General features: G+C 39.4%; 1 protein-coding gene across 5 annotated transcripts in view; it reads right to left on the bottom strand.

The window, feature by feature from the left end:
• SLC20A2 (solute carrier family 20 member 2) overlaps positions 1-18,363 on the bottom strand; it is a 90,807-nt gene that overhangs the window by 51,338 nt on the left and 21,106 nt on the right. The window contains exon 1 of one of the 5 annotated variants that reach the window (XM_063079874.1): positions 10,640-10,817. The exons of the other annotated variants lie outside the window; for them this stretch is intronic. The gene's annotated coding sequence lies outside the window, so the exon portion shown is untranslated. Of the gene's footprint in view, positions 1-10,639; positions 10,818-18,363 lie in introns of those variants that run through there. 5 annotated transcript variants of the gene reach the window in all.

The raw sequence follows: 18,363 nt of genomic DNA on the forward strand, positions 1-18,363 counted from the left end.
CACCCCTTACACGAGAACTCCGCATCCTGCCTGGCACCCAGCCCTGGCACCCTCCACTCTGTCTGTCTCTATGAATCTCACTGCCTAAGCACTACCTCACGTGACTGGAATCATACAGGATTTGTCCTGTTGTGACTGGCTTATTTCACTTAGCGTAATTTCTTCCAAATTTGTCTAAGTTGTAGCATGTGTCAGAATTTCCTCCCTTTTTAAGACTAAGTTATATTCCATTGTATGTACATATTTGTTTATCTTTCATCCATTGATAGGCATTTGAGTTACTTCTATTTTTTGGTTATTGTAAGTAAAGCTGCTATTAAAAAGGGTGTACAAATGTCTTTTGGAGATCATGCTTTCCATTCTTTTGGATGGAATTGCTGGATCACATTGGAATTCCATTCTTAATTTTTTGAGGAACTGCCATACTGTTTTCCACAGCAGCTTCACCCTCCAATTTCCCCCCAACAGTGCACAAGTGTTCCGATTTCTCCATATCCTTGCCAACACTTGTTATTTTCTGTTGGTTTTCTTTTTTTTTTTAAATACAGTAGCCATCCTAATGGGTGTGAGGTAGTATCTCACTATGGTTTTGATTTGCATTTCCCTAATGATTAGTGATGTTGAACATATTTTCACATGCTTGTTGGCCATTTGTGTATCTTCTTTGGAGAAATGTCTATTCAAGTCTTTTGCCCATTTTTAATCAGGTTACTTATTTTTTGTTGTTCGGTGTAGAAGTTCTTTATATATTCTGGCTACTAACCCCTTCTCTGATATAAGATTTGTAAATATTTTCTCCCATTCTGTAGGTTGCCTTTCACTCTACTGTGTCCTTTGATGTACAGAAGTTTGTATTTCTTATTATTTTTTTTTTTTGACAGCTGACCAATACAGGCATCTGAACTCTTGATGTTGGTGTTATCAGCACCACACTCTACTGAGTGAGCTAACCAGCCAGCATGAAGTTTTTAATTTTGATGTAGTCCAATATTTTTACTTTTGTTGCCTGTGCAATATCATATCTCCATTTGTTTCTTTTTTATAATTTATACCTTTGTGAATATTTTCTATTTGATGAGTCATTGCTACCATACCTTCTTCTGATTATTTAAATGTGGTTTCTTTTAGTCTTTCAACATATTTATAATAGCTGCTTTCAAGTCTTGTCTGCTAAGATCTGGGTCCCTCAAAAGCAGTCTCTATTGCCTGTTTCCCCCATCCTGTGTATGTATCACAGTATCCAGTTGCTTTAAATGTCTCATAATTTTTTTGTTGAAAACTGGACTTTTTAGATACAATATTATAGCAATTCTGATTAGTGATATACCCATTCCCCTGGGGCTTGCTGTAGTTATTTAATTGATTATTTGGCTGAGCTAATTCTATGAAGTCTACTTCACTACAGTGTAAAATGCTCATATCCCTGCTAGACTTTTTCCCTTTTTAAAATATTTTAGTCTGGCTTGGTAGGGATCACCCATGGCACACATAAGCCACTTACTAGTCAAAGGTTGTGTTTAAGCCCCTTTAACCAGTTAACTTTCCACCCTCTGCTATGATGTGTGTGTGGGTTGGAGACTGCTTCACAGTTCAGGGAGGAGGGGCGGAGGGGAGGTGCAGGTGCAGAGGGCAGCACAAGGCTTTCTCTGGGGAGTGGAATGACTCTGTGTCCTGTCTGTGGTGGTGGCCATAAAACTCTGCACCTGTGTAAAAACTCACAGAACGGTATGCCAGAGAAAGTGAACTTTACTGTGTATAAATTTTAAAAAGGTGGCCAAGATTAACCTTCAGGAAAAGATACTTTTATATCTGTCCAGCTCTTACATATCTGGATCCAATTTGATCACTTGAGCACCTAGAAGTTCATGACTTAAGATTTCGTGCAGAGACAGAAAATAAAGTCTTTCTTCTTCTTCTTTTTTTTTTTTTTTGTCGTTTTGTGACCGGTAAGGGGATCGCAACCCTTGGCTTGGTGTCGTCCGCACCGCGCTCAGCCAGTGAGCGCACCGGCCATTCCTATATAGGATCCGAACCAGCGGTGGGAGCGCCGCTGCGCTCCCAAGCGCTGCACTCTCCCGAGTGCGCCACGGGGCCGGCCCAATAAAGTCTTTCTTCTGATACCACTGCCTGCTGACGGTCATCTCTCCGAAGGACACAATAAAAATTACACTTTACAAAAAATCATCATTCTAATACTTAACGGTATGATAATGTCGAGTTTTTATATCTAAGAGAAGTTTCTTCTGGGTTAGGCTTTGAGTCATTTTTCTTCAAGTAAAAATTCTGGACTTATTTAATTGTTACTGACAAGTCTCCCAGAGCCTGAGGACACTATGACTTAAAGGTCAGGGAAAAACCAAACAAATGTAAACAAAAGAAGAGATGGCAAAAATCAGGCCTGACAGAAAGAGGTGTGTGGCTGGATGTTCCACCTCGAAGTCCCTAGGAACGCTTCACTCTGCACAGCAGGCTGAGGCAGAAAGGGACAGATCATCCTGGCAATGCTCTCTTCCTGTTCCAGCTGCCACTTCAACTTCAGGTCAGATCTACAGCAACCACTTTTTCTTTTTAAAACCTTTATAACAGATTAGCTCATTTATAACTCTGAACTACCTCACCAGGTTAACTACATTCACATCTCCTACTTTTGCTTTTAGTCTTCAAAGTAAAGACAAAACCAAACCAAACAAAAATCAAAAAGAGAAAATAAACTCAGTTCAAATCTTTAAACTGAGACACATTCTCCTCTGCCTCTGACAAAGGCCACCCTCTTTCCCCTGACAGCCATGTGGCAGTCTTCCTGCCATGTCAAACAGTCTACAGTGTCAGAAAATATTTTTTATCTGCTCTATCCCCCCTTTCTTTTTAGGGGGCTTCCCAGTACAGGGATGGAACCCTGGACCTTGGTGTTATCAGCATCATGCTCTAACCAAATAAGCTAACCTGACAGCTCTCTATCCCTTTTAAAGAAGTAAAAAGATGTTTTCTTACTTCCTTTGAGACACTCAACTTGCAAAGAATTCTATTTACCAAATTTAAGCACCTATTTATTCCATCTTGATGTACATTTCATACATCTGTGCTCACACAGCGTGCAGGGGAGCTTTGGGACTTCTTGGCAGCCCAGACACACTGATGTCCCAGGAACTGTCCCCCACAGTGCGCACTGAGAGCAACACTCTACCCACTGAATGTCGGACTGCTTGAGTTGAAGGGCTTGCCCACATCTCTTTCTTTCCCACATGGAGATGGTGCAGACAGGAATTACATGACTAATCCCATCACAACTGCAGGAGAAAGAGACGGATGATAAAAAAAAGGGCGAGGATGAAAAGAGCAGCCCTGGCACAGATGAAGAGTGGTAAGAAGGAAACACAAAAAACCAGCTTTCCAAGTTCCAAGTATCCCAGGAAACTCTTCTATGAGTAATAAAGGTCCTGAACTAAAGGCTAGGCCAAAACATGGTGATACCTGATAACAGATTCCTTTTAGTTTCTGGAGGCACTTTGGTTTTAAATTAAATTTAAGGTATTAGTCCTGCTGAAAGTGGATTCAATTTAGTCTCATTCTAAACCTCTATGCCCAAAGTAAAGCTGGTGACAGATTCCACTTCACTATAGGCCCGGGCTGATGAACATACTTCAAGAGAGATCCTTTAAATAACCATCACAGTACTTATCCTCGTGTCACCACACACAGCAGGTTGAAAGTGGGGCCTACTGCTTTTGCTCAAGATTTTCTTAAGTCAACTGCCACCAGCACCAAAACATTTACCCAAAATAACCTTCTGATTAAGGCTGCAAGGACATCCTAGCAGTAATTGGCAAAAATAATTGAGGGAGCCAGTACTCTTTTAAAGGGCTGTCCCTCTTAGTAAACACTGGTGGGACACACTCTGATGCTACCAGGATCAGTGCTTTGGAAACAACAGCTAAGCAACGTTCTTTCCATCACCCCTCATCACCGTCACTCAGAATATCACCCGAGTCTCCTGCATATGGCTCCACCACTCACTGCTTTGAACTTCAGATCCTAACACCAGAAGTAGCATTTTAATTGCTTTTAAAAGAGGCTGGATTCCCCAGCTGCCTTCCTTTGCCCTCCAAATAATACTGAATCTGTGATCCTAGCCAATTTGAAACCAGATTAGAGTTCATTTAAGAAGCAAAGAATTAGTGAAAGCAGACCCTTGCTGAATACCTCTAATACCGCAGAACTAACAGAAATAAGCTTTAACATTAACTGCTACACATCAGTTTGTGTGGGCCACTTCCCAAGAGCAAAAAGCCCAAGTCTCTGCTTTAAAAATGTCACATTTTTCCACTAAGAAATAATATGTACTCATATAAAAGATCTGAGAGGTACAGAAAAGGAGAAGGTAAAACAAGAAAAAGTGCCCCTAGCCCACTACTGCAAAACAACCACTGTTAACATTCTGGTGCACTAGCTGCATCGGTGTCACCAGGCCACTTATGTAACCCACTGACAGGCCAACGCCAAAGTACGTAAAACATGAAAGTCAAAATAAAAATAATTAAAATAGCTACTTTTTAAAGAGAGAGTTTTTTATTATTACAAAAGTTATATATGCTCATTGGAGAAAAAATCTAACATACAGGTAACCAGGAAGGTGGAAAAAATCACATACAAGCTCATCTCCTAGAGATAACCACTGCCTATACTTGCATTCTGTGTGCAGTATTATTTTTCAACACACACACACATGTGCCTCCTTTACAAAGTAGGTCACACACACATGGTTTTAGTTTTACTTTAGCTTTACTCAGTATATACCTAATATAGTTTTAAGCAGCTGCAAAGTGTTGCATTATTATTTAACTGGTACCTTATTAGGTTGTTTCTGGGGATATTTTATTGAATTATTAGGTCAATAATTCTTACACAGTCTGACAATAAGTAAGAGGGTTTTTTCCTGCCTTTCTCTTCAAGTTTAATTGCTTTGGCTGAACAGCTATAAGGAGACAAAGTTTATCCCAAGCCACTTAACCACTCTTATTTTTAATGGCACATATGTGAACTAGCTATAGATTGGTTTTAGAAACGAGACCATTTTCCAAGGAAGAAATATCAAAAATGAATGGCTATTTAGTAATTTATTTTTATACAGAAATGAAAATAACCTTTTGACTGCTATCATTAAAAACCAAATCAATTAGACATTTGGAATTTTCCCTATTGGATGTATGGTTATTGAGAATTCACAGGTTTCAAAGAAACTATTTATATCCAGAGGTTCATTCAGACTGTTAAACATCAGCTATCTGTGCCCTCTGAACAGGCAAGACATATCTATCTCACCAATGTGCAATCATGTTCACTGGGCCTCAGATATTCTGAAATGAGGACGAATGTAGAAAATAACAGTGCATGCATCTTAATGTCTGAGAGGTCAGTTTTCAAATGTAATGAGGTCCAAAGATTGTTTAATAACATCAGTATATACACTTGCCACCTCTATCCCTCTATGTCCCATTATAAGGCAAACTAGAGTCTGAACCAAACTCTTCCTGTCTTTTCTCACTTCAAGTAATTTTTAATACTTGGCAAATGTGTAATCAACTATAGTTATAAAACCAACAATTCTACCTGTTCTATTTTCAAGTACTAAAATATTAGAGCCACAATTCCCTGGCTAGGGTAGGGCATATCTTTTTGGGACACAGCAGTATGCTACTTGTGTGACACTTTTTAAACAGCACTGGCAATACATGTCCTCAGAGAGCCCTTTCTTCATTATGATCACAAAAAGCTTCTATTGCACTAAATACTGCACAAAGTATAACAAATAGACACACTCTAAGCAGTTTCTGTTTTCAACCCAAGACGATTCTGTCAAGCAAATGGCACAAAGGAAAATGTATAAAAGGGCAAAGACCTAACTAAATTAAGATGCATTTGTATGATGTGCAAAAAAGTGGGGATGGGGGGAGATGAGCGGGGGTAACTATTTTGACCAGGTAGGGTAAGAGCTTCCACCTTCCTGAATCAAAATAATGCATTACATGGGAGAGGGCAGAGCTCCCATGGCCTTGGACACTTCAATTGAATAATCAGATATTTATTTGTATTAAGTGCTTCCTATGCATACCATTGGGCTATTTGCTGTAGATACAAAAATGTTGAGATAAAATATTTCACTATCCTCCACCTGTAGAGGAGACTCAAGCTTCTATATTGCGCCCCCTTCTAGGGAGTCAGATGGGACTCCCTGTGACAAGGTGGGGAAGGGCATTTCTGCAGGCATGTAGGCCACCCACCAACTCTTCTGCTCCTGTGAGGTGACAGAGTTGGGAAAATGGGGTCAAGCCAAACTTTGCTTCCAGCTCCTCTCTTCTGAAATGGGCTTCATGAAGAGAGTGGCCGGTGGGGCCAGCAGTCTGTGACATACAGTGATCACGGGCTGACATCTAGGGGCCCCATGTGACTGCATACCACCTCTGCCCAAATGTCCCTTCAGATGGCTTTAGTAACACTGGGATAAAATAAGGCAGGATATATCTGATAACATTACCTCATTTGATATGGGCACTGTCTCAACTACTGAGTGCAGAAAGTAATTGCAAATTTTTCTTGATTAATTATTAATCTTCTCTAAGTGACAAAAGGAAACCTAGAGCAAGGTCAGAGTTAGAAGGGACTCTGAGAGGTCATTTTACCTCCTGACTTTGGAGATAATATTGAAAACATTGCAATCAAATATAAACCCCTTTTTAGGTGACTTCAGGAAAAAAGTTTACATTTTCCTAGCATCCTATTTCCCCACTTTATAATTCCCTTCTTTATATCTCATCCAGTGGTCCTCAAACTTTACTGCACATCAGAATCACTTGGTGGGGCATGTTAAAACAGTTTGCTGGGTCCCAACCCCACAGTCTCTGAATCGTTAGGTGGGGTTGGGGTTTGAGTGGGTCCTGATAATTTGCATTTCTCACAAGTTCTAGGTTAGTACTGATGCTGAGGGTAGAGGGGTCACACTGTGGGAACCACTGTACTAACCTAACCCTCGCTGGACTTAACCTTCATATTCACAGTGGAAAGAGATGCTAGTTGGTTATCATTCTTTGGTACTGAGGCACGCACACTTGAATAACAATCTGAGATTCCCCCATCATTTTTTCCCTCCAGGCTAAATAATAGAAGTTCCCTAACTTCTTATTATAGGTATCATTTTCCAACTCTTTAATCATTTCTTTTTTGAGGTTCTTTGCTGAGCCGTCTCCAAGTTTCTTTTAGTTGTGAAACCATGAACTAAACCCAGAACCTTAGTCAGAGACTAGCTGAGGTTGAGTATAAAGGATGACTCACAGATCCGCACGGTATCCTCACATTTCTAAATCTCCAATACCCACACTCGCGTTACTAGCTCTTATGATTCACGTTTTCCTGACTCCTTTATGAGCTGCAGTGATGCTTGGTAGAGCTTCATAATACCTTTCTTCTGAGAAGCTAAGTTCCTTCTCTAAATAATTTACCAGCTGACTCAACACCCTACTCCAGTGCAGGGTTAAGTAACTTGTTCACCTGCAAATCTGCGTGGGAGGGAGGACAGAATCTGGGACTCAAATTCAGATGTCTATCTAAATACCATTTTATGGAGAAAGATGCTTTTTATATCCATTGGACTTTATATCAAGCTCCCCCCGCCCTCCGACACACACATAATAATAATGGTTTTTGGTATAAGTGAAACTACAGAGGCTTGTCCCCTTTGCAGGAGGCTGTACCAGAACTGTAGAGGTGGATGGGGCCCCAGGCCGGTCTCCGTGCTTGTCTCCACAGTGCTAGAAGAGAAAGGGAGAGCAGCCCGTGGGGCACAGCAGTCTGTCCTAATGCTGTGTGGCAAAAGCCCAGATGAACTGAAGCCAAAGTACCCTGAACCCGCCCCACTCCATCTTGTTTCCCTTTTCTTTGTTCTCACATTCTTTCTTCTGCCAGTTTATTTATTGTATGTCAGGGGGCCCAGTTTCTGTGTACTGCCTAATTTTAGCACGTGAGTTCTTTGAGAGTAGGAACTATGCTTTCTTTGTGCATTATATGTGCACTGGGGGTGCTTAATAGATGCTAAATAATAAAGCAGTCCCAGTATTTCCCGATGAAACCAACATTCCTACCAAGGGCCAGATCTCATTAACATAGACTTGTGTACAAGACAGGCAAAGCTGAAGGCATCCCTTCACACACTGTTCCTTTCGTTTTAGATAAAACAGTTGAAACTCAATATAACAAAGACTCCTACAAAATTTCCTTTTGAAAAAGATCATTCCAAGGATGTGATCACTGAGCATTCAGCTCCAAACCAAAAGGCAACCTGTTATGTAATGTAGTTCCCATATAGCCATACAGACAACTTACCTATTAAAAACCTCATATGGATGAAGGGGATCCAGAGAAAAGATTACTCTCTGCTTCCCTGAAAAACCCTTCAAAGCTTCAGGGCAGAAGGCTATTCTCTAGGAATAAAGTAACAGTAAAATAAACCTCCTGCACTCAGCAGCTGTTTTGTGAGAGCCTCTGGGTCTACAACTATTTTAAAAAGACTAGGATGAGAGGGCAGGCAGCCAGTGAAGCAGCTCAGAAGGACTTTAGGACAGATGTTCACAGGTAACTGCAGAGAGGGCACTGGCTGTGGGAGGCGCAGTTGTGCACCGTGCCCTGCTGAAACCAGGGGCTTCGGGACTTCGCAGGTTACCAAGCTGCCCGTGTTTCTCAGTACCTGAGCTCACTGCTCATAACCAGGTCATAACCAGTCAACAGAGTCTCTGCTTCAGAGGGAACTATAACCAGTATCACTTCATCAGGCATGCAGGATAAGAAGTAGCAGAATCACAGTACCAGCAAACACGAGAAACTGACACTTACACAATTAAAACCAGCTCCTCTTTCTTATATCACTCTCTCACAGCACATAAATCACTAAAACAAACACTCTGGGTATTTATGAGCATTTTGGCAACTTGTTCTAAAACATGTGCTCCCGGGGCAGGCCCATGGCTCACTTGGGAGAGCCTGGTGCTGACAACACCAAATCAAGGGTTAAGATCTCCCTATCGGTCATCTTTTTACAAAATAAAAAAAAATTTAAAAATTTAAAAAAACCATGTGCTCCCTTGTAGTAGAAAAGCCTACTGAAACTTCTTTCTGAAAAATTAAAAAATGGATATATTCTAATCAGCTTTTCTACTTTGCAAGACTAAAACCTATTATTGATTGAATGAATATTAGCTTGAAAACTAATACCCAATCACAGTGTACCTTTAAAAATACTCACTGCACTGACATTCTGATGACACCTTATTAACAATTAAAAGAATAAGAACTGTTACATCCTTTGGATAAAAGTATATTTTATGAAGCATATACTGCAAAAAAAAAAATCCCTTTTACTGCTGAAGATGATATTAGGTACTTTTCTGTCGTAACTAATCTGGACTTCAAATTTCTCTTCTGCTCAATAAAAAAGTTTTTTAAAAAGTTTCTTTCTAAAAATAGCCTAAGAACTCAATTCTACTTTCCTTTCTTACATTCCTTTCCTACTAATGTACCACTGAAACATTTCCTTTCTTTGTTGATAGTTTATGTCATTTGTATTTAAAGTCAGAAATACATAATAACAAAGAAGTCTTTAAATAAAGCTCTTCAAAATGGGAAAGTGGCATTCACAGTACTAACCGACAACATGCCTCTCTCCTTGCTCACAGAGACAAAAAAGACATGGATGCACGGTAAAAACTACTATACGGTAGCCAATGAAAACTGTTTCATCAAAATCAATGTTCCTAGAGCTGAAATAACTTACATGTTCATTGATAAAGAAATTCCTTTCAGTTTCTGTGTTATAAGCAAGCTGTTTGGCAGGAAGTCAGTCTACTCCTAATTAAAAAGCACTTCAAACCAGGAAAGGTGATCCACATTTAATTTAAAATACTCAATATTAAAATCTTTTCTTTAGACCAAATTTAAATTGATAATAACTTGTTAGATGAAGAGCAGTTAAGATTTTAAAATGTCATGGCCTTTGGTTAATTTTGATAACTCAATCTTCCAGAAGATGCTTTAAATTACTCTCTAAAACCTTTATCCTAAGTTAATTTTTTAAAGTACTTCTTTTCAGGAATCTATTTTTAAGCACAAAATCATCCTTAAAAAGTAAAAGCTGTCCATCTATACTTTCGACAAAATTACATTGGATATTCCATTATTTCTACAGCATAAACTCGTGGCACAGGGTATAACAAGAATCCACTTTTAACATTTTTTCCTCAAGGGTTAGGTTACCATAGAAAATAAAGCTCAATGACATGATGAAACATTTCTGTATTTACAAGAACCATTTCCATTAATCAAATATTTTAACAGATAAAATAAGCAATAATCTACAGATTGCAAAAATAAAAATAAGAATAAATACTTTCTCTTGGGAAAATTGAGTAAGGTGGGTTTCTTACAGTACATTAAAAAAAAAAAAAAACTTTGCCACCATTCTTAGATTTCTCTAAAGTACCAACCCCAAAGCTTCCAGTTTTCCCAAGAGATAAAAAAATATTATGATAGTTACATTAGGAAGATTTAAGGAGAAAAGAACAAAGAGAAGTCTTAAAAAAATTCACCCAGTACTTACAAGTAGTTTCAAAAGAAATCTGAGCCACAATTCTTCAGAAGACTGTCCTCCCGATCATAAACACAATCTGAAGACTAAAATAGATATCCTATCACATTAGGCCGAGAAGTCACATTTCAGCTTACTAACTTCTAACTTGGTAAACAGTTTTACAACTCATAGAACAAACCCTGGCTAAAATTAACTGCAGCCGAGCAGCAGGCAGGAACACGCTGATTTGCATCATGTGTGCCGGGATTTATTCACTAAGGACAACATCAGTGTCCTCTTAATGGGAAACGTGGCCAAGGGGCGTGCCCTAGTGAACAATACAGAGCATCACAATTATGCTAATTATTGAATTCGGTCCAATAATACGATCTTCTTTTAAGTGGTTTTTGCAAGTACTGACAAAGAGAAAGAGTAAGCTCTTTTTCACAACAGGCATTTGCCTGATTTTTAAGCACATTCAAATCAGACAAAGCTTCGGCAACAAGGTGGCAGTGCTCTTCACAAGGAAAAGCAAAGTAGAAGGACATGATGTCAGATACTGAAACGGTATGATCAGATGTGGCACTATATGAATTAAATAGACACCGATACACATACGAACAAGTCTACTGACAAGTACCCTTAAATAAAAGCTTTTTCTTCATGTAATGAACCTATTTCACTTGCTCTCTGGCTTTGTCTTCTGCACCTCCCAAGGAGTTGCTATGAGGACACAGGTTTGCTAATAAATTACAACTAAGAACAAACATCTCAAATATTTGTAAAAGGCACTGTCCTTGGCAAAAAGCATTTTGAAGTGCATTTAATTGCTTGGCTGGCTGGAGCTGAAAAAACTGTCCTCTATAGGTGACTAACCATCTACAAAGCATGGTGAAACTCAAGCTAATGTTAAAGATCCCATGTATACACCTGATATTTAAAAGAAAATGAGGACACGAAACTTTCTTTAGAAAAAAAAAACCCTTAGTAAGTATAACTTATGTCAAAGACACAGAACTGCTTAGTATCTACTCAAATGGTTGAGACTAGTTTGCTTAAGACATTTAAGTTTTGATGACATATTTTGCTCTTACTGGATACTTTATGGTAAAGATATCAAAGCACTTTACAAACATCAATTAAACCTCTAAACATCTTTGGGAGATGTCATTTTCTTTTCCTTTTTCTTTTTTAAGAAAATAGATAAGTGAACAGACATGGGGTAATTCAATGAGTGGAATCAACACTGGATGACCCAGGTCTTCCTAAGCCCTCTATAACATGTCTTCCACATTAACCATTCAGCTACAATCCTACAGATCTTTTCAGAGCTATCTGGTTTCCTAACTTTAAAGTGTCATTTGTTAGTTTAGAAGTTAGGAGGTTTATTCTACTCAACTCCCAAATCCCAAGTCTGAGCTCCAAGGGCTTAGAATACACCCGTTGACTCTCTACTGCAGGCAGGTGTTCCGCAACACAGATCCTACAACACAACCATGCCCACACAAAGCACTGCCCATCTGCAGCAGGCACACCAAAAGTTGCAGATGGGTGCTTTTCATTGGCATGGGCTGGCAACCACCAGCATAATCCCCACTCCTGTTGTTTACAAAAAATGCTGGCTGCTGGCCTGAGATTCCACCCCACTTTCCAACCTGAGGCTGGCTCCGCTCTACAAAGTGATAGCTGGTATCCGCATCACTCCAACCCAGAGTCACTCCATGCTGAAAGGAAAGAAGCTAGCATGAATCAAAGAGGGCTGACATCTAATTAATATAATCATTCTCAATAATCCACAGCAAACTTACTCTGGGACTCTTAATGCCAAAAGGAGACATTGTGAGGCTATTTTTGACAATTATTCTTATCCTGTTATGTCATGGTTCAGTAGAAAATTCTCTAATCCAAAACATTATACCTGCTCTAAACCAGAAAGTAAAAAAAATGCAAATATACCACGTTAACGCATGCATCAGAGTTTGTACTGGAGAGGAACAACTTGATGGATGAGGGACGCTGAGTTCCTCACACTGAAGGCAAGGGAACCTGAGCGATTCTCCAGTTCCTCATATGTCAAACAGGCTGAGCATGACTCTGTTTCTTTCAACAGCAGCCCCACACCTGCTCCAAAATACAAGAGCCAAAAGCTTCCAAAGAAAATAGTGTATCCTCCAATTCATGAGTCTCTCTGTTGCTTCCTTTTCATTAGTGAAAATAACTTGAGTCAACTCTACTTTCATTCAAGGCATACTTAAGACAGTAGCGATAAAGCTATGTGTATCACCAAAAGCAGGTAAATTCTTCCCACCTGTTCTCATGAATGCTGGTGGTGGGGAGGAGGGACGGGTGATGCCATGTGAGTGGAGGGTGGCAAGCTATGGATCTCTAGTCCAATAGACCCATAACATTTTTTAAAAACCTACTGTTTTTAAGAACTCATACTAACAAATTAACCTGGATTCTGGTCTTCTAGGACAGTTACAAAAATAATTTTAAAAATTTTAGTAGTTATTTTTTAAAAAGCAAAAATAAAGAAGTGAAATTAATCTTAATAATAATTTATTTCACTCAATATATCCAAGATACTATCATTTCAACATGTAATGAATATAAGAACTATTAATGAGATATCTTACATTCTTTTGTGATAAGTCTGTGAAATCCAGCACGTATTTTATAATTAGTTCATCTCAATTTGGACAATCCACATTTCAGGCGCTCAGTTAACTTTATGTGACTAGCAACTATCATATTGAACAGCTCAAGTCCAGAAATACCTGACAACAGTTTTCTACCACATACACTCACCTGAACATGTATGCGACCATGTGCTCGCTCACATACACTCAACAAATATAAATGAAGATACTGTATTCCCCAATACAATGAAAGGATAAAAAAAAGCCTAGTTTTTGTCCTCAAGGAGCTCAAAGTCTAGAGATTTTGCATTCTTAACCTCTGAAACAACATGCAAATGTTATGTGTTCACTGTGTGCATTTTTTCAGAGCAATAACTTTCTTAATAGTTTTATCAAAGGGGTCTGTGACCCAAGAAAGTTAAGAGCCGTGAGACTAGCCTAGTAGCAGACAGTGGGAGAAATGAAAGGCTAAGAAAAACTGAGGAACTGAGACAGACAGAAAGAGGGAAGAGATCATGTAGAAAGGGGAAAGACAGGGCTAAAAGGAAGGTATATAAACCAAAAGGAGTGAAGAAGGGAAGAAGTAAAGAATTTCATCCCTAGGCACAGGGTCCAGTTATAAGACCATGTGGCCCACAGAGGTATATTCCAGGTATTGTGCTGGGAATGCAGAGACGAATGACAAGGTCTCTGTGTTCACAGGGTTCACACCTCAGTGAGAGGAACAGACTTACCCAGGCAAAGACGACACTCTGGTGACTATGAGATGCAGTTCATGTGCAACTGCTATGGAGGGGTTACACAAGAGGAACACCGTTCATTTTTTAGATAAAGGTTATTTTCTGATGAAATTTTACATATGTTTTAGAATAACCCAAGATTCTGAATTTTATTTTGGAACCTTAGAAGAATCATAGATCATGAAGAGATCAAGTATTCCAAAATATTTAACAATTACATCTGGAAATAGCAGTAAGTTTCTACTCTAAGACACTTACCGTCTTCAAACTAAACCTGGTTATTTGGTCCAACAACTGACAGTGGTAGGGTAGGGGGAAAATCTAGGTTTCACCATTGTTCCCAGTTTTTCAGAGGAGGACATAAAACACTTAAAGCCTTCAAAAAATGAATGCTGAAGAAAAAAACCCTGTCAACCCATTAGGGAAGAAATTCTTCTTTAGATCATAGTAGCTATAGAGTCAGAAAGACCTGGGTTCAAAACAGTCCACCGCCTACTAGCTATTGACCTCAGACAACTTGGTTAACCTCTGTGAGCCTGTTTCATCACCTGTAAAACAGGGATAATAATGCCCATGTCAAGGGACAGTGTTAGAGTTAAATGACATGACATACAGCACTGGCACATAGCAGCTCTCAATAAATGGTCCTCATTATTTCAACCACACCACTTCCAGCATCAGCACAGTACCTGCTGAAGGTCAATTTGGAATATTTACTGAGTGAGGATTAAAGGCTCCCCGCTTATTACAGCTCAAAGCTTCAAAAAATAAAAAGTTGAAAGGAACTTCAAACATTGTTAAGTATTTCAAGGAAACCCAGGGACTATATAAACTCTTAATGGAAACTCTGTTGTTATGACAGCCTGTTTAATTTTTCTCTATTATATAGCCTCATATCCCCAGCCTGAGGTTGAATCAGAATTTAGGGACACTGACTAAATAATACAGACAAACTGCATATGTTGGTTGCCTGCTGCAGTATTGACCCCCTATTTGTTTACCCCTAGGTATTCCCTTACCACACTGACTCCGTGCTTGGCCAACAGGGTTAGGGCATTTCCCAGTTCTTTGACTCAGATATGTTAGAAAAAAATTTCTCTTAAAAAATGACTGAAAATTATCCTTTTTATTTTCCTAAACTGAGAACCTTTCATTTAAACCATGTTAAAAGAAGTGCTTGATAGATTGAGACTTCTTCAAGACTTTTTCAAAAAACTCTTAATAAGATGGATAGAAATGTAAAAGGGTAGTATATTTATAAATTGCAAACATTTTAATTTTGAAAAAAATCTTGTCCTTCTTATTTAAGATTATTAAAGTAGTAAGTAACAAACAGCCAGAGACAGAGAGTATTCCAGCTGTTCATACACAGCATATCAGAACTCTGCATGCCCAAATCACAACATCAGATTAGCATTCATTGTTCTTTGTGTCAGCTTTAAATAAACCTTCTCTTCTCATAAGAGTTTTGTGGTGGTAAGGGTTAGAAAAAATAATTAAGATGAAGGGCAAATAAACAACCCCAAACATCCCCTAAACAATATCCAAAAGAATCTCTGAGATCATTTACTAAAGTAATTTCTTTTGATTTAAACTAACCCTAGGCACTTAAAAAATGAGAAGAATAAATCACATTTAAATTACAATTCTTTATAGAGTGTGTTGGGCAATTCTGAGACACGTGGAGAAAAAACAGAATTAAAAATAGCCAAGAGAAGGATTAGACAGAAGCTAAAACACAAAGGCCAGAGGTGAGATCAAAATTAGAAACATATAATGTCTAGCAAACTGTCCATATAAGGGTATCTTTATACCAGTAACTAAACTGAGATAATCCACTGTGCAAAATAACAGCTGCCCCTGTCCTAAAGGCTAGTTCTCCATCTCTCATTTAGGAGTCTCTCGAGTCTCAGGTGACAAACATGGCATGACTTCACACTGTTACACTCAATAAGTCAACGTCCAAAGGTGTTTTAGAAGCTCGTCCTGACGTTCCTAGTCCCAGATGATGGACTTACTTCATATATCCTGATCTTTCATTTTCACAAGAGTATGAAAAAGCGATAGAAGAGGACAGAAGCTCTGCTGAGCATTCCTAACACCACCTCGTGCACCTCAGTTACCACACCCCCAGCCCACAGACCTCCCGGCTCCCCCAAGCAGCTGCTGTGCATGTTCCTTCTCATTTACTCATCCAGCAGGAGGCTGCTTCTCACCCTGGTGCCCAGCACTAGAGAAGGGAACAGGATCCTATCTTCCAGAAGTTCAGTGTACTCTGGAAGACAGATATGTAAATAATTATAACACAGCATAAGTCCTGTAACAGAAGTCTGAAACAAAAGTAGGGGACACAATTCTCTTCGAAGTGTGAGGGAAGGTTTTGCAATGGAAATGCCCAGGCAGAGAAAAGGAGAGAGGCATTTTTGCAAGAGTGATCAGTACAGGCAAAGGCTCAGAGGTAGGAAACAACATAGCATGATCTGGAAACAGCAAAAAGCACGAGTCCAGGGCATAAGTGATGGGACGTGAGTGGGAGGAGAGGTAGAAGTGGAGAGTGGGGAGAACGCCAGCGCTGCACTGCTGAGGCCACCGAGGCCGCCGAGGCCACCGCCACACTCACGCCTTGGCCCATCGTCCTGCAGCCCTGAAGCTCTCAGCTCTCAACACATTAAAATCTCCTGAGAAGCTTTAAAATAAAACGCTGATGCCTGACATTTGCTAGCATCAATTAATTGGTCTGGGATAGGGTCAGTAATTTTTAGCAACTTCCCATTTAATTCTGACAAGAGGCCATTGGTGAGAATCACTGCTGTAGGCAAAAGGGAGTCAACACAACTGTCTAGCAGGATAGTGATGTAAAAACTTTTTTTTTTTTTTTTAAGTTAACTGGGTAACAGTGTGAAGAGCAGATTAGAGGCAGAGAGACTAGGGTAGTAATGTCAGTTAGTTTATACACTACTGAATGCAGGCAGGAGGGAAGGGTCTAAGCCAGTAATTATTAACCTTTTATGGGTTACTGACTTAAGTGAACGCCAATGATAAAGGCTAAAAGCACTTTCCCTGGGAAAAATGCACATACATCAAAAAACATACATAAAATTTCAGGGGACTATGAACCTCTCCTAGTAACAGATTCAATGTAAACTCTGGTGCACAGGCAGTGATGAGAAGGAGGAAAGAGACTTTTGAGGGAAAATCAATAGCACTGATGGCTTCAGGTGAGGGAAAGAAGAGAAATTAAGGACGATGCTACCATTTCTAGCTTGAGTTACAAATAGTGACGTGTACTATGTAGTGTCAAGAACATGTATTGATCTTACTGATTTTTCCCAATTCTGTACGACAGACTGCCATCATATCTATTTCATAGCTGAAGCAACTGAGATTTAGAGATGTTAATTAGGCTGTCCAAGGTCACACAGAGATAAGAGGTGGAGCAGGAATTTAATCCCAGGCAGCTGTGGCTCCAGAGCTTGTGGTGTTGACCTCTTCGCATACCACCTCTGATGAATGATATCCATTAACAGAGGAGATGGGAGAATACGACGGGAGTAGGTTCAGGATGAGAGGTGGAGATAGGGATATAAAAAATTTAGTTTTAGACATGCATGTTCAAGACAGTAAAAGACACACAGATGACAGTAGCTATTAAATCAGAAAAAATTAGAAAAGAGATCAAGAGGTGTGAGCAGAAGTTTACAGGTAACAGAATGTTCACTGAGTTCTCTCTGTGGGCTGGGTGCTGTGCTAAGGGCATTCTCACATGCACTAACTGTGTTTCTTTCCTTCACAAGTGAGGAGACAGACAAGGGAGAACAGCCAGTATGTTGTGGAGCCAGATCTGAGGCCAGGAGCTCATCTTTTTAACCTCTGCTCTCTCCTGCTCTAGCACTAAAAAAAGAGTGGAAAACATGGTGTCCTGAGCAGAAGCAGCCCCCAACCTGTTCCACAACCACTAGTGCGAAATACAGGGTTTAAAAAGAAAGTTTTACATTTAGCTCACTTGGTTAGAGTGTGGTGCTCATAACATTAAGCACCAAGGTCAAAGGTTCAGACACCCATACAGGCCAGCTACCAAAAAAAAAGGGAAAAAAATTATATAAAAAATTTTTGACAATATTTATCCATTTCCATAACCTAATGGATTTTTATATTATTTCAATTTTTTGAGGGGTAAATCTTGGTCTCAACCAAATAAAACAAATACTGGAGATACATTTACACAGGTCAGTATGCAAACTTCGGTGTAAACCTATGTAAATGATAAAGCATGATATAAATTCCATACAGTGCTATTTTCTCCAAGTCAGAATCCAGAACAACTGGTCTAATGGAGATAGTGTGCCTGTGCTTCCTGAAGCCACAAGGACAGGAA

Source organism: Cynocephalus volans, chromosome 15, assembly GCF_027409185.1.
Source record: "Cynocephalus volans isolate mCynVol1 chromosome 15, mCynVol1.pri, whole genome shotgun sequence".
NCBI classification, from domain to species: domain Eukaryota; kingdom Metazoa; phylum Chordata; class Mammalia; order Dermoptera; family Cynocephalidae; genus Cynocephalus; species Cynocephalus volans.